This window comes from Megachile rotundata, chromosome 1, assembly GCF_050947335.1.
Source record: "Megachile rotundata isolate GNS110a chromosome 1, iyMegRotu1, whole genome shotgun sequence".
Classification (NCBI taxonomy): Eukaryota; Metazoa; Arthropoda; class Insecta; order Hymenoptera; family Megachilidae; genus Megachile; species Megachile rotundata.
In genome coordinates this window covers 12,079,974-12,097,644 of record NC_134983.1, presented here as the reverse complement: position 1 = coordinate 12,097,644, position 17,671 = coordinate 12,079,974, and the positions used below count along the sequence as shown (strand labels likewise).

The following is a 17,671-nucleotide window of genomic DNA, read 5'->3' as shown; positions in this document are numbered from 1 at the left end:
ACACTGCATTTATTGACTTTTATAAAACATTAAATGTACACATGTGTTCCTAGTGTACTGATATGAGTACAGTATTAAAGTTTGTAATATGAAGAGACGTATTATTATTCTAATTATAACGAAAGGTTTTATTTGCTCATTGAAGATTAAATATCTATACAAGCATCATTGTCCCTTTTTCCAAAAAAAAAAAATGCTCGTGGAAACAAACGAGTAACAACGATAAATGTGAAGCAATTATTTCTAGCAATCACACCGTTCCTATTTCGACTCTTTATTTATCAGCCAGGCTTTAAGGCAGCCGAAACGTTCTCATTAACATTTCGATCGTGAAAACTCGTAGTTTATCTCGCGTGATTTATCTCTGTCGAATTAGAGGAGGTAGCTGGACCGAAGCTTCCGATCGGGAAACATAAATTTCGCTTGGAAATCGAACCGGTCGATCGTGTCTGATAAAAGCTTGGCAGACTTGCCGAGCTCTCATGGTCTCGTATCGAAGTCGAAAGTTCCAGTCGAAATGGTTAACTTTCGACCTTTCTCCCGTGTCGATCTCCAGAAACTTTCCGGATACCGGCCGTTCTCGAGTCTATCTTGTCGGCTTGTTTTTCGATGCGCATTCACTAAGATTCTGCTATTCGGCGAGAAGATTCTTCGAAACTGTTGGCTCGCATTTTGTAGTCGGACTTCGACACCGTAGAAACTTCGGTAGATTGAAGATATTTAGAGCGTGATGGACGGTGTTTTTGTTGCGAGCTTGAACAGGCTAACACGAAGTATACACAGTCAATTTCATCTGCAGTTACCAGACATCTATTTTAATTTTTTATGAAAAATGTTACGAAGAATCTGCGCGGAAAAATATGCAGTTTCATTTACACAATGAACACCAGCATTTTTCTTATCTAGAACCGTGTACTTTCGCCTAGATCGATATTGCAGAATATTTTACGAGAAAAAAGTATAAAGGTGCTATGTTAGCAGAATTCGTGAGATTCTTTATTTTTACACGAAATATCTTATTTTTTAATGTAAAATATTTCGTTGTGTTTTAATATCTTTCTTACAAAATATTTTTATTTAATATCAATCTTTATAGAATTAAAAAAATTATTTCATATTAAAGAAGTTAACTTGATCTGCAATTTTCCATTTCTTCACTAGGATAAAAATTAATATCCTTTATATTAAATAACTTTCTTAAAAATATTTTTTTAATACTTTCATGGTGCGAGTATATGTGCACAGCGTGTAAAATTATTGTTATAATAGAGTATTTTTGAGAAATTCAAAAAATTTGCAGAGAATGAAAATCATATAAAATAGATAAATTCACAGGACTTTGATTTTAGGAGAAATTGATAGGAGATTCAAAGGTGAATCGAAAGCAATGTTTCATAAGTTTGTATCCATCATTAATCATACAGCAAAGCAATTAGGAACGTGCATCGTTATTAACAATACTACTCCTAAACGACGAAAATGCATTATCAGTGTTAGCACAGTGCGCATTCGAGACCAAGTTACCAAACTGGAACACCAAGATTGGCCATCGAAACTGCAACCATTAAACTCGGTCCTCAGACAAAGCGATTGGTTTCTTCGAAGTTCCACAACTTTTCACACAATTAAATCAAGAAACATTGTCTAAGCGATTGGTTGCATCGAAATTTTGCAAAATTTACACGCAATCAGAGGAGAAAGGTTTGCTGCAGCAATTTCGAAGTTTTACAAACCAACATGCGATCGAATTAAAAAACAATTAGGTCGAAGTTTTATTTTTAATGAAGTTACGGATCGAGTTACTGTTTTCGAGGTTTTATAAATTTATTTGTACTGGAAGTAATTTGTTTTTGCACAGTTTCATTCTTGAACAATTAGTATTTTTAAGGTTTAAAAAATTATTTTTAAAAATTAGTATTTTTGAGTTATTATAAATTTACATGCATTCTAGTTCAAAATCACAGTCAAAACATTTAATTGTTTTGAAGTGTTGCAAATTTATAGAAAATCAAATTAAAATCATTTTTGAGAAATTAAGTTATAAGAATTTTACAAACTTTCACGAAATTAAATGAAAAAGTGTTACCACAGTTATTGCTGTTTTTGAACTATAATAAATTTGAAGAAGTTCAAGTTAAAGAGTATCGCAAAGGCATTCAACTGGTTCGAAGTTTTATAAATGTGTACGTAACCTAATTAAAAAGTAATTAGCGCTTACAACGTTTCACAAATTTCCAAGAAATTAAAGCAAGATGCCTCGGTGTCTATCTAATATCCCTAAAGTTTTTGAAATGTACACGATCAAATTTAAAATCAATTGGGAAAGTTTTACAAATTTTTCAGAAGTTAAATTAAACGTATCCCTTCATGTTGAAATTATATAAATTTGTATTTAATGGAAATAAATAACAGTTAGTCATTTTGATGGTTTCATTTGCTATGTAATCAAACAGTTATCTGTTTTGGTATTTCATAAATTGTGATGAAATTAAATTGTAAATGTGAATTACATTTTCATGTAGAATATTTTCTGAAGGTTTACAAAATGTATGATAAAAGTAAAAAGCCAAGGGAATTAATCGTTTTGATGTTTCATTTTCTGAGTTAAGGAACATTACCACGGTATTTAATACTTTTGAGGTCCTGCGGGTTTATACGATTAAAGTAAAAAGCGTCGTCAAGGCGTTTGACCGTATTGAAGTTACATAAAACAAGCAATCAAATTAAAAAGTACAATTATCCCCAAGTTTCATAAAATTAACAAGCCACTGAAAAACCTTAAACTCGAGTAAAATAAAAATCATCGTTGTAGCATTTAACTTTTCGAACGTTCACTTTACATGCAATTGAACCAAATTGAGGTATAAATACTGGAAAAATTAAATTTGCAAAAATTGTAGCAGCGGTGTTTTAAACTTTCACGAATTAATACTCGGTGAAATTAAAAACGTCAAAGCACATTACCATTTCAAAGCTATGATTTACATGTAAATGAATTGTATGATTAATTACCGTGTATCCATTACAAAATGTTTCAGAACCTGTGGTCGAGTCGGGAAATCCAGTGACTCGCACGTCGACGAAAGAACGAACGCGATTTGTGTTATTCGCATGTTAACGATCGATCACGGGGGTCGATCGGACACCGTGACTCTGTCCAATCGTACGGTGAAGATATCGATAGTGAGTCAAGTCGATTGCAATGGTGTTGCACGAAGTGATGACCTTCTGCTTGGCCGAATTCAAAATTCGAAGAAGCTCAACACCTTTGTGTCACCCCCTGCTGTCGACGCATACGCACAGAAGACTGAGGTGTACTATTCCGCACTCCAAACAACATATCGCTTATCCACCATAAGGTAAGACATTTTTACTTTATATCTTCTACTTTAATATTTAATATTTGAGGTACGAGTGAGAATTAATAACGTATTAAATGTAGTTTGTACTCATTCTTTTATTCTTCAATTTTTGTGTTAAAACAACCCTTACATGGATCGAACTTTTTTTAACATTATGAATTGTCTACTTTATACGAAATATCAATATAGTGCTTAAGGTTCAAATGAGAATTAATAGAGCATTAGTTACATGTAGTTTGTTCACATTCCTTTATTCTACAATTTTTGTGTTGATAAGATTTCTGTCCGTGAAATCAATATATTTTATGTAACTTAAATCTAAAGAAGTTTGCAAAAATACAAATATAAACATTGAATTAAAAATTAATTTTAAAATAAGTATCAAAGTTTGAAATAAAAAAACACCAATTATTCGCAAGATTCTGATATATTTCCCAGCAGATTTCGTGTAATGCTCGATTTCTCTTTCGTTCCGTATCATTCTTCCTTTTTTTAACTTAATAAAGCTCCAATATTATCAAAGTCGGATATCGATTTGAATAATCTAAATTTAATCCATCGATACGCTCTGTTGTTCAACGAATTTCCATTAAACTCTTGACCTGCAAAGTAGATTATCTCTCAGCAAAATTTTACGATCGCTGGAAGGAAAAATGTAGCTTTTGTGACCGGCTTCGAATACGAACGGCATTAGCTTCGAACGCACGTATTCGAGTTGACGTACAATTTTCTGTACCTTCGATCAAGCATACAATAGGGAATTTCTTTTTAAACATATTTACATAATTCGTACGCGAACGGATTATTTTGAGAAGCTTATCATAGGTATAGAAGCATTTCACATGCTTATGAATTTATTTAAATCGTTTGTTTGCTGTAATATTTCTGTGAGAGTTAAATATCGCTGTATTTTATTAATAATTGAAATTGAACGAAATAGTAAGTTCAGCATATTATTATTAATAGTAAGTTCAATTATTATTTATCAATGATCTCAGCTATATTCGATGAAGACAGAAGAAATGGCGAATACCATTACAAATAGAAGTTTCAAATCAGTGACTTACAAATAATCAGTAAACTACACGTTTGAAAATTTTGAAAGTAGGAAATTTAAAAATCAGTGTTAAACTACTGGTATAACCCAAAACTTTATTTTGGTGCAGTCAACATTAATTGTTAACTTTTCAACGAATACAAATGTAATTCTTCTACTGTTTTAAATTTCCTGTAAAATTTATAATGGAGTCAACTGCCCCTGTGAATACTCGCCTGAACGTAAGAGATTTTTAGAACAAAATTTCGCACTTAATTGGTTAAACGCGATCGATAGGGTGCCGATTAAAGCGAGGCACATTGGCCTCTCTTCAATTATATCCCCCGTGACAAAACCTTAACAAAACCGAGGTCATGATCGTATCAATCGCAGTAAGTAGCACACAATCGTGGCACGGAAAGACTCGCACGGTCGATCAACGGACCGTGGTACGATTTGTCCGAAAACGGACGTTCAGTCAAGTCGTTTCCGACGTGTCGAGAAAGGACACGTTTCTCTTTCCTTTGAACTGTTTCGCTCAATTTATGGCATCGCTAGTCGACGGCATTTAACAAGTTCCAGAAACGCGTCACCGGTTGTTTTCTCATCAGTTTCACGGGTTCTGCGCCCGAATGTATCGTGTCTGTTCAACTTCTGGAAAAGTTGGGGTCACGGGTGAGCCGTTAAAAAATTAATTGCGACATGCGATCTTACCGTATTACCATTTACCTGTTGCGTGTTCGTGACGACGTGTAAAAAGACGCGACCGAGTCTCGCGAGTTAAACGAGCGTGTATTACACTGGCCAGAACGGAGTGCTATAATTTAATTAAAAATTATTATCAGTATACGATGAGTCTGAAATCGCATTTTCGTCCGAAAGTTCATAGTATAAATGCTGTTTGTCCAACGAAAATTTTTTGCATATTTCATTTCGTATATTAACAAATCAAGTTTTATGAAATATATGATTCAAAGATTTTCCAGATAGAGATTCCTCCTTATTATTATGCAACAATATTTGTCATCGTTGACGTAGCAAAAATTTTTTTAACAATTTCCTTCTTCCTCGAACCGCATCCTATAAAACTGTGGAAAGTAATGGCCACATCATAAGTCAGTGTTTTCTGTACACATGGCATTTCGACCCTTTTTCGAGTTCTGTTCAAATATACGTTTCTGGCAAATGTATATCATGAGAACCTTAAAAGGAATAAAATACGCATCATGAGACCGGTATATGATAAAAGAAGTGGAACTTTATATGATAAGAGGAGTGTTTTCCAGACCACTTTCGTACATGTAGGTTATGTCGGCTGTTGAATGTGAGTCCATTTTCGCATCTGGAGGAAAGTTAGGCAGAAATAAATGGAAAGGAAATTGGAGTTATTATTGTAATGGATTGGATAAGTTAGGAAGAAGGTGATACAGTTCGTTTATGATATGAAGAAAATGATGTACAATGTGGGTGTACAATCATTGGACACGTTTCTTATATCTTGTTTATTCTTACCATATTCTTAAGCCAGATTTACAAGTTTACGACTGAATGGATGTAGGAGATTGTAATAGGTACTGGATGGTGGTGCAAAAGATTGAGGAAGATTGCTAGGATTGGTGTATAGATTTTGGATCAGCGCTAATTTGAGGCACTCTGGTGAGCTCCTGGGGCAGTCGATTTAGGACCATTCATGTGGTATCATTTTATGGATGTGAGGTTATTCAGGAATGTGGATCCATTCATGACATCAAACATGATATAATTTAAACAGTCACTGCTTTCACTGACAAAAATTATACTGACAAAATTATTACCGTTCTAAACGCTCGATGCTAGTAACGTTTGATGGAAGTGAAAAGTTAATTCGAGAAAAGAGTTTTTAAAGAATATTTGCAAATATATATTTTCTGTCTCAAAATGGTAACAAATTAAGCTCAGAATTATCGCATTTATTATTTCCTTTCGAATTTTTGTCATCATCTTGAAACTTCGTGCAAATAGATTTGAATTCCGCGTCACCGTCACATCCGATTTCGATCAATATGGTGGAACATTTTCTTATCGCTCCCTTCAGGATTTCTCTTCTTTTCTTAGCGATTCACGTCACAGACAAACCTTGTCTTTCATCGGATGGACAAGTCTAAAAGAAATTCCGCAGCTCCAACAATCGAACGACATATTTGTTAATCGTTGCATCGCCATTACGGTACAAACAATGTAGTTTGCTCGGTTAACATCGTTTGCGCGTAAGTAATGTTTGCTTTCGTCAGCGACCCTTGCTTTAAGCGAGATTATATGCTGCAAGGGCGAACATTTATTTTTACCTCATCGGTCTGTTGATCGCGATCCAGCTAATAAACATTTTCCGGACCGTTTTTTTAACCCTTTCGCTTGTATACTGAAAACCAGTGACATTTTCCCCCGTCGTTAAGCTTCTTCTCCGTCGTGTGGTTTTTGCTTGTTCAGAAGTGAACGTACGTACTAGTATATGTGCGTGCGTGTGTGTGTATTCATCGACCTCTGTGTTGTGTGCTCGAGAGCTATTTAAAAGAGCTTTTCTTGTGTCATTGTTTTCTGATGAGACTTCAAGGAACACGTTTCACGAGAGGGCTGTTCAGGTCATGGCGATACAAGATACTTCGTGTATATTACAGTTGCTCTTTGTTCTGTAACAATATTTTGCTGATATCGTTTGATACGTAAGTAGCTGCATTGTTCACCCTCTTTAGTAATCATCTTGATTTTTCCTTTCTCGTCAGGCTTTTTCGCTAACCTTTTGTCTGCCTGACACTCCAAAAAGAAAGGATCAGTGTTACGTCGATGGCAGCGCTTTGATAGTCGAACGTTACATGCAACAGACTTTGTATATTAGCGGTTCCAAGAATTTTCTGATTTTCTGTGATAAAACGTTTTTCCATTGTTGGTACAAGTGGGAATAGGGTGACTTGACGTGAAAATTTTTTTATTAATTCAAATAAATAATTATACATTTATTTCATAATATATGAAATTATCCTTATCTTATATATTGATGGTTTCAATGGTTGAAATCATTATATGATGGTTAATTATTGTTTTTTTGAGTTTTAAATACATATATTGTTGAGGTTAATTGTTCAGACTAGCGAAGCAATTCGTGAATTTGCCAAATTAGTAACTGATCATTGTTATAATATTAAAGTCGAGAATATTAAAATTGCAAGTCAATGCAAATTATAGGAACGATACTAATTAAAAAAGTTTTTGACGCTGTGAACTTTCGTGGAGCTCTCGATTGATTTTTTAAACATTTCAGTACATTTTTCAAACACTTCATTGTAACAAAATTTTGAACAGTGCAAAGTAATTTTCGTAGCATTTATATTTGAAAAACGTTTATTATTAAAATACAGGCACAGTAATTATAAATTGATATGGTAGTTAATATTTGTAGTTCAGTATTGAAAATTAATTTGCATCGTAATGAGAAGGGAAAATTTTGTAAATATATTTTTGTTTATAAAATCATTCAATAGATGAGTTATAAATTTATGGCTTAATCTGATGTATCTTTTATAACAATACAAATTTTTAAAATGTACCTAAGATAAATATTGTCACAAATATCTCTTTCTGGTTAAACTCTGAAAGGTCGTTTCGTTTGAACTGTTTTATAGTCAGTTATATTGTAAATCAAAAAGTCACGTGTCAGTTTATGTACAGTCGGTTTCCACAAATAAAATAAAATTTTTACGCTTTTCTGTCATCCTGGAGAGTCAATATTGACACTGTATATTTTTACTGATTTGGGTAGATTTTTTCTACCCGTTGAAAAATAACAGATCACACGATGTTTTGTTAAGTATCATCCAGTTGAAAATGGTCCTCAAATTAAATATGTAAAAATAAATTTGGTTACTTTATAAAATATCAATATTCTCTATGGTCATTAATTATTTGTGTGCAGTAAACCAAAAGTGAATTTTGTTTCATGCAAAATGGAATTTATGTAGGTTCATATAAAATATCGGATTAAAAAGATACGTTCGAAATGTTAATAAACAAGCATTAATACATAACTGCGTATTGTTATTCCTCGAATTTCGATTCTATAATATAATCCCTTAAAACAACAGCTGCAAAATAGACATTAAATATAAAAAATTATCAGCTGCGAACAACGTTAAATATTACTGAAGCATTATTCATCGCAACGCGGAAAGAAAATACGAGGTTCCTATTATGTGTCACTAAATCGCACATAAAACGAGTATACAGGGTGAATTATTAAAAGGACACTTAAATATCTCACTTGTTTGGAGAGATATTAAACAAATTTGTTCGTGAATGTCACACGTGTATATGGTTAACGGATTTACAACATGGCAGTGATATTTATTTTTCTGATTACTGCAGTACATTGTTTTAGATAATCAGGAGTTAGCTTTTGGCTGACTTTATATTTTGGGGTGGATTTTTAAATTTAATGTGGAGGTTTGGATATTTAAATGTTTTGACATTTTGGCATTTAGACATTTTGACATTTTGGAAATTTGGAAGATTTCATGATCAAGGATTTATAAATATTCCAAGTTAAAAATTTTAAAATAAGTAAATTTATGAACTTTGAAATTTTCTAATTTTCCTGTCTTCTAATTGTCTACTTTTCCACTTTTTTAATTTTCCAATTTTCCAGTTTTCCATATTTCCAATTTTGCAATTCTCCAGTTCTCCAATTTTTCAATTTTACAATTTCCTAATTTTTAATTTCAGTTTTCACATTTTCTGGCTGTTCAATTTTCCCATTTTCCAATTTTCCATTTTTTAAGTTCCTAATTTTCAATTTCTCAGTTCTCAAACTTTGTCATTTAAATTTTCCAATTTTCAGTTTTTCCAAATTTTTAATTTTTGGAGTAAAGCACCCCACAAATAATACAAGCAAAATTTCGTCAATTGAATAAGCATCATTCTAAGGACGATAATCAGTATCAATAAATTCAAAATAATAATCGTTTCACTTCGTTTAAACTTTCGTGTCCAACATCCAGCAACCTGTTCCATTTTTTGCACTCCGGTTATAACGTTTCATACGATATTTGTAATTGCGTAACGTTAATAACGATCCGAGGCCGTTAACAGTGTGTTTCACATATAGGTAACATATTGCACAACACAATTACCATCGAATAATTACTGCGCGTGACATTCGTGTACGCATGGCGCTCGGTTTCGCAGTTATTTTCGTTATTGTTCAGAGCATGTAACAGTTCGTTTCTAAACAGTTCCCTTTCAACGGAATTGCACGTTCACGCGCCATATATCGTTTGACGTAAAGTGATTAGCAGCTTTGGATTCTCTATTAAGACTTTTAATTGTCCCGCGCACTCCGTCGAAGACGTTAATTGCTTTCCTTTGATAAACAGGGTCATTTTTCTTGTCGGTACTGTGTACGTTTTTCAACAGCAATGAAGTAGGTCTTTGCAAATGAAATTTGTTCGAGGACTTCAAAAATTGAGGTGCGTTAAGGTGATAAATGATTATGCAGTGCTATCTTCGGAGAAACTTAATCGATGGAATATGTATTTTACACTTCTTTCGTTATTTTTTTTTAAAGTAATTATTAACTGATGTACCTGGTATGTTTATTTTCAAATAGAGCTCAAAAAGTATAACATTCTTTTAATATACAGGACACTCCTTTAGTATAAAGGATAATTCCTTTATTATACAGGGCGTCTCACAACTAGTGTAGGTACCAATCAGTACCAATGAGAGTCTTGTGCCAATCAGAGCGCAGGGATTACGCGTGCGCAGACGCGAGAGTGACACCTTCGAGCCTAATGGCTGAGTGGGCGTAATCCTCACGTTCTGATTGGTCTGCGTTTTTCCTTAATAATTCAAAAACGAAGCTTCAAATCCCATTTTTGCAAAGAGAAATCTTGCTTAGAATCACGTCAACTACCCCACATTTCAAGGACCTACACTAATAGTGAGGCACCCTGTATGTAAATAAGGTTAGGTTAATATTCTTATCTTCACTTATTTTGAAACCATTTACTTTTCGACTCGAGAAGTCCAAAAGTGATAATTATTTAGAAGTTGTTTGTCGAGTTTGAGCAGTTTATAGAAGAAAAAGCATGAAAGTCGTAAAGTTAGTTGCCAAACTAATATATGGTATGTGATCGATTTTGTTGTATGCTATATGGGTCGCGGGTGGTCCAGAAAATTTATGGTTAAAGGTAACTTTCGTAAAATAAGAGCGTTCTTGTGCAATTTTATGTGTTAGATCTGTTTTATTTTATAGGTTTCGTGGATTAGATTAGTTTTGAAAGAGTTTTAACCTCTTTGCCTCCTCGTTTCTTTCTCATAAAAGTTTGTGGATATAAAAAGTGTGATCTATGAGTAATCTATCGATCAACGTTAAGAAATAACTGAACGTTGTTTAGTAACTTTTTATAAGTTATCTGCAACACTTCCTAATTCAAAAATAACATCAAATGTTATTTTAATATTTATAAAGTAAGGAAGCGATTAAAATTATTCGCGTGAAGCACCAATTTATTACAGTATCTGATTTAATGATGTTTTCACCTCTTCGCTTTAATACGAATCGATTATTAATGTCTACTTTTACATTCATTAGTGCATCTTGTAATTGTAGTTCTTCGTAATGTAGGTAATTAGTGTCAATTTTCTGATCGTGTGAAGGGAGTATCATAATTACTAAAATCATACGGTTCGAACTTGAGGTAGCAATTATATTCCTCTGAAAATACTAGTCAAAGTACTAAATTGATTCTTGATTTCAAATGCACTATTCAGTTTATTATGAACTTCTATATAAAGTAATTAACACCTCGTTATATTCATGTAAAATGACTTAAATGAAATTTATGCAAAAAAAGAAATAAGATATAATATTTATTATATTCACAATACTAGTGGTCTAATAATAATATCAAATGTTTAGTGGTAATTTATTTGATTTTTTCATTATTTTAATACAATCTTCTTTACAAATTATCAAATCTTTAAATAGCTATGTTTTACAAATTTTTTAAATTCTTTAATTCCTACATTTTCAAATCATCAAATTTTCTAATTTTCAAACACTTCAAATTTTTCCTAAACGTCTAAAATCGATCTACAAATTTTCAAATTACCGATCTTTCAAATAGAAGCTTGAATTTTTCAACTTTCCACATCACCATATTCTTACATCCCGCTTCCAAATGTGTTTTCACATCACACATGAAGCTGAAGATCAGCATAAAAATTTATGTAGAAGTAGCAATATATTTCTGTAATCTACAAAAGCGTCGAAGCTAGAATCTATTCTAGGATTTATACATTTTCCGATAACAAGATACTAAAAACGTCTACTTCCACAAATCGTGTCATTACCGCTATTAACCTAACCTAATCATTTTGAAGGTAGAATCTCGTTTTTCCGTTTCACACGTGTTCGTAATAATCAATCGGATGATTTTCTCAAAATCTTTTCGACACGTACGTGGAGTGCTCGCCCAGTCTCTCAGCAATTATTTTTTACAACTTCAAAGCTTGTTTCTCGTTAACCTTTCCTTTGTCGCGGTTGATCCCGTGAACCAAATATTTCGAAACAGACCACGCGAAATCATTTCAATGCAGTTGAGTCTGGTTTAACGAGGTTCTCGGAAAAGTGTGAAGCATCACGTGGCATTTTCAATTACGCGATAATTCGTTCTTTCGTTGAACTTGGAACCAGTTTTTTAGTTTGCTATTTTATAACATTGAAAGCACTCTGTCCCCAGAAATTTTTCTTACACAAAGGACGTTCAAATTGTCGGTAGATTTAGTTCGTATCGCGGAAAAGCTAGGGAACAGGTGAAAAGTGAAATACTCGTAAAATGTTAGTTCTGTTTAATTACGTGTGCTTTCTCTTTTCCGTTAATACTTCAAAGAGCTGGCAAATCGTCAAAAAGCCTTTTGTACTGCTGGCTTATATTTCGCTTCGCCATTTGCATTTTATCTGTGTTTCCTTGTGCTGATAAAGCACCTTGTTCATTGAGAGATAAATGGACACACGGATCAGCAAAAATTACTAGCTCGAATAACTTGCGAGAATTAGGAAAAAAATATGAAACGAAAGTTTAGCGATAGGATCAGAGGTTCACAATTATCTAGGTTATATCACAAGTCTACAAATTTTTAAATTTCACAAGTTCTCAAACTTCGAAATCTCTAAATTTCCAACAAGTTTAACAATTTCTAAATATCCAAATTTTCAAGCTATCAAATTTTTGAAATTCACATATTCTCATAATCTTCCAATTCTCCAAATTTCCAGAAACTCAAGTTCCAAATTCCAAAATTAATGATATAAGCCTTACCAATATAGCCACTAAGTTCAGTCTTCAATATCAAAGAAACAAGGATAAAGAAAAATATAAACGTAATGAAAAGATCGTATAACGATTATCAGGACTGAATAGCTGACGAGTGGATTTGTTGACATGCATTTAATGGTCCAACAACAGAAACCTTTAAAACTGCTCAATAAACCAGTTTTCCAAACGACGAACGGAAGTTACGATCCTTTAGAAAAGTACAATCTTCAACCCTCCTTTCGCAAACCATCGAATCCCTTTGTGAAGCTTTTCAACGTGCAGTTTCGTTGAAAGTGTTGACCCGTTTAAGGGCGCAACTTCTATCCACTTTGAACGACAGCCGATTTTACGGTCGCCGAGACGTTAGCCTCGATTGAGATTCCATTGAGCCTTGGTCGAATTAATGAGCAATTAAGGACTCGCGACAAATTAGGCTAATACGCGTGGGCAGGCGTCAAGGGTTGAAACGGACTTGCGTGCAGAACCGTTCGACGAAGCTTGAATAATTGGAACGTGTTCGGTGCATTCGATGAAATGGACATACAGGGTGCATCAAGAGAGATTTACGTGCGGCGTCACATTCAGCAATTCTCTATGTATTATAATATAATAAAGATATACGTACAGAGACTTGCAGAAATGCATATATGATAGAAGAATACACAGGGCTGCTTCTACTTGTCTGATTCTACTTGTCTGATCAGCTGTACGTCACTATTCTACTTGTCTGACTAGTTGTCCGCCCTTATACTACTTGTCTGACTAGCTGTATGTCGCTATTCTACTTGTCTGACCAGCTATACGTTACTATGGTCTGACTAGTTGTCCGCCCTTATACTACTTGTCTGACTAGCTGTATGTCGCGATTTTACTTGTCTGACCAGCTATACGTTACTATGGTCTGACTAGCTGTCCGCCCTTATACTACTTGTCTGATCACCTGTATGTTGCCATTCTACTTGTTTGATCAGTTGTACGTCACTATTCCACTTGTCTGACTAGCTGTACGTTGTGTTAGTAGAAACTAGTGTGTAGGACAATATAGAACAGTATAAATAATAATTATTATAACTGAAATGATATGAAATATGCAAAATTTTTAAATATTACTAACACAAAAAGAAATTCAACAATTTAATATTTAATTGTACTCCAAGAAATTGTTTGTATGCATTTTGAAACATTCTGTAGAACGGAATAGAGTGAAATGAACCAGAACGAAGTCGAACAGGTACGGTAGATATGCATATTTGATTTCCTGTGCAAATTTCATGTCCCTTTCATGCTGTGAAGGCAAACAGAACAGAATTTTTGTTAATTCGTTCGACGAGCGTTAGGAGGAAATCGAGCGTGCATTGTGTGTTTTAGTGATCATATGACGCGATACGATTGAATTTATCCTGTTTTATTGGTATCGATTCCGTTAAACGAGATGCAGTCTTTGCATTCTTTTTTGATATCGAAGCGTTTGAATCTGAATGCCTGAATTAATATTAGTATGACGTTTATGATAGAAGTTTATTTTAATGGAATCTATCGATTTACTTTTAGTATCTTTTTTGTAGCGTTATTTCTTTACGCAATGCAGGGCAATGATGAGCAAACGATTTTTCAATTACAAAATTTATTGTTACAATTTTATAATTTCTCTATTCTGTACTTTTGTATTTCTGTATTTTCTAATTACCTAATTTTCTAATTCTCTAATTTCCCACTTTTTAGTCTCCATTTTTTGAAATGTCTAATTTTCCAACTTTCCAACTTTCTCATTTCCCAATTTTTCAATTCTTCAATTCTTCAATTCTTTAACTTTTCAATTCCCCATTTTTCCAATTTCCCAACTTTTCCTTAAATTTACAAATTAAAAATTTTATAAATTTGTGACTTTCACTTCTACATTTTAAATCTTGACATTTTTACATTTAAATATTACTACATTCCGATACTTCGATATTTTTGTTTGCTAAACACCTCAATTGTCAAATTTCCTAAATCTCTGACTTTCTAAATTGGCAAGTTCGAAATTTCCATATACATGTATATATAAATTTTTTCATTTCCATGGTAAAGTTTTGCATGATAAGTGATTTTATGAACATGATAACGTTTCCATAAACGCGTCCGCCATTGTTGCATTCATAAAAAATATACCTCCACCTGTATCATTGCATTTACATAAAAGAAAGGATGCATTACATCGACGTTGGTCGCACAAAAGAGATTAATCTTTTTTTCATTCACCTTTTACTACGCCAGAGGGAAATAGCTGTCTTCTGCTTGAAAAATGACCCACTTAATACCATATTGTTAAAACCGGTACTTTAAACGATTTTTTTTTATTATTTTACGTTTTCAAGTGTTACTTCTACCCACCGTGTAACAACATATTGTGTTACTAATGAAACCATATATACCATTTTCACTTTATCCCTGCAATATATCAAGGTTCCTTTAAAAAATTCTTTCTTATTACTCTTTTTAATTGAAACCATAAAACAGGAAGATCAAGATCTTTCCTCTTCACTCGTTCTTTCTTATCTCCTTCACGAAAATCGAAAGTTAAATACTTCTTTTAAATCAGTAAAAGCTTTCATTAATTTCTGTACGGATTTATTCGGTCAACTGTATCTTCCTTGTATTCCAAAGCTTTAGAATTGTTCGTCTCAAATAAACTTCCTATAAATCAAGAGATGCACTCGCACGCAATTTTTTTGTCTCTCTTTTGTCACCACGCTGCAGCGCACGATAAGCTTTTGTTTGATGCATCGATTTCGATATCGATTTTTCACAGGATTTAGAATTTTCGCGCTACAAAGAGATACCTTTGAAACAAGGATTTTTTGCTCGAGTGTTGAAAACGGAACAAAGCGTTTCGGGTGATCCTTTTCTTTGCATATTCTTTTCACTCTTAATCCGATAAGCTCTCTTGACTGTAGTGTATTCTGCGGCACAATACCACGTGCAATTTAAATGCAGAGTTTTCGAAAACTTGGCTGAATTGTTTAAGAATTGTTTCATACGAACTTTCTGAAGTTTGAAGAATAATACTGTATAGTACAATAGGAAGGAACAGTTGACCTATATTTTGATTTGAAAGAGAAGTTTATTTATGAATAGTAATTGAATAATTAAATTATCATTTCTCTTGTCCAGCTGAACGTTTGGAATTTTATTATGAATTTCTTATTCAGTAACTTCATTGTGTAAGGAATAATGTTGCATTTAGATCGGTTTTTAAATTGGAAATCGCCAAAATTAAAAATTTTTAACATTTTTAAATCTCCTATTTGAAATCTTAAAATTTCTGAATTTTCAATCTTCATCAATTCTTAAATTTGTTAATGTTCAAACCCTTACAACGGCATTACACACCTGTGACATTACGACCTTTTTACACGTAATAATTTTGTATACTAATAATTTCGTCTATAAACCTTACTCGTCCTCAAAATAACTACAAATAATGGTACGACTCTCAAGTCAAAGTTACCAAAATCGAGCAGCCAAATGTGAACGTCTCTGTAGCTCAGAAAATACAAAACTCCATTATTACAGTACTTCATAATCTTCTCCATAAATGGAAATACAGAATATAAATCTGTAAACAGCACAGAATATAAATCCGTCCCCAAAAGGTTAATTATCCAATTTTCTTATGTACAGCATTATCGGTGCAGTTTCGCAATTCGTCATCGTAAATTCATCGATGGTATCGAAACAGGATTCAGTGGCGTTACCAGTGACGGCAAATTAATCCAGGATGTCAGAACACTCCAGGTGACAGGAATGTGTGTTGCGTGTATCGAAGGTCCTTAATTTCCTTAACGACCCAGACCGCCTGTGACATTCGCAGTATCGGTCTGTGTGGTCGTTTGGATGTCCGTTTCATTCACGGTTGATTTCCTCCGACATTAGGAACAGCTGGCCACGCTATGCTTTGACATATTTCCGCAACTATTCAGCCTCGTTCTGATAAATTCCCGCTCGTTAACATAACTGGGGTTAAAGGGGTATTCCCATTTGGAGATATCGATTTTGGACGACTTATGATATAATGAAACACTGGGTTATTGCTTTGTACTCGTATTTGATCATGTTTCGGGTACTTTTGGATTACCTGCTTTCAGCAGCTGTTAATTCTTATTTTTTTTTATTTTAATTTGAGAGAAGGGAAGGAATGCTTTATTTAAAGTATACATTGCTAGCTATACATTTTTCTAACTGCCCTTAACACTGAAACTACCAAACCGGTCAAATCACCGCTCCACAAGTTTCTTATAAGGTTATTTTGTTGAAGTGCATTTCTTGAAATCAAGATTGAATTTCATCTAGATAAAAAATCAATGCGTGTACTAATTTATGTTTCGTCCTATATTTATTTATTTTTCAACTTCATTTTTAATTTCAAATTAAGTACACATTGTATACCGGTAGTGTTAAATGTGGATGTGCTCTCCAAAAAGTTGTTCACATTTTGAGAGAAACCAGATAATGTAAAAACTCTGTTGACGAAATATAGTCACATAAAATTCATATAAAATTATAACTTCTCCACGATACAATTTTTGTTAAAAATTTTACAACTGAAAAGTTTATAACTTCACTAACAGAAATACGTTTGAAAATCATAAAGCTTTCAAGCACACGTGTAATTTGAAAAAATGGTTGCTTCTGATTGTGATTTTTGTTAAAAATTGGACAAGTGAAAAGTTTATAACGTCGGTGACAGAAATGTTTGAAAGTCATAAAACTTTCAAGTATACTTTGAAAAAATATTTGAACCCGATTCGAATTTTTCGCAAATAACGGGCAACTAAAGATTCGTAATTAAGAACGTTGATGGTTCCGGATGTAATCTTCAAATGGAACAGTTCCCGACAAGAGTTTCCAAGTTTAGGGAAACAGCGTGTTTTCGTTGCGGAAGT

General features: G+C 33.3%; 1 protein-coding gene across 2 annotated transcripts in view; it reads left to right on the top strand.

Annotated features, from left to right (window-relative positions):
• The window catches only part of LOC100876351 (popeye domain-containing protein 1-like), an 82,071-nt gene that overhangs the window by 4,444 nt on the left and 59,956 nt on the right, over nt 1-17,671 (top strand). For both annotated transcript variants that reach the window (XM_076529417.1, XM_003701290.3), the window contains exon 2: nt 3,039-3,359. The gene's annotated coding sequence lies outside the window, so the exon portion shown is untranslated. The remainder of the gene's footprint in view (nt 1-3,038; nt 3,360-17,671) is intronic.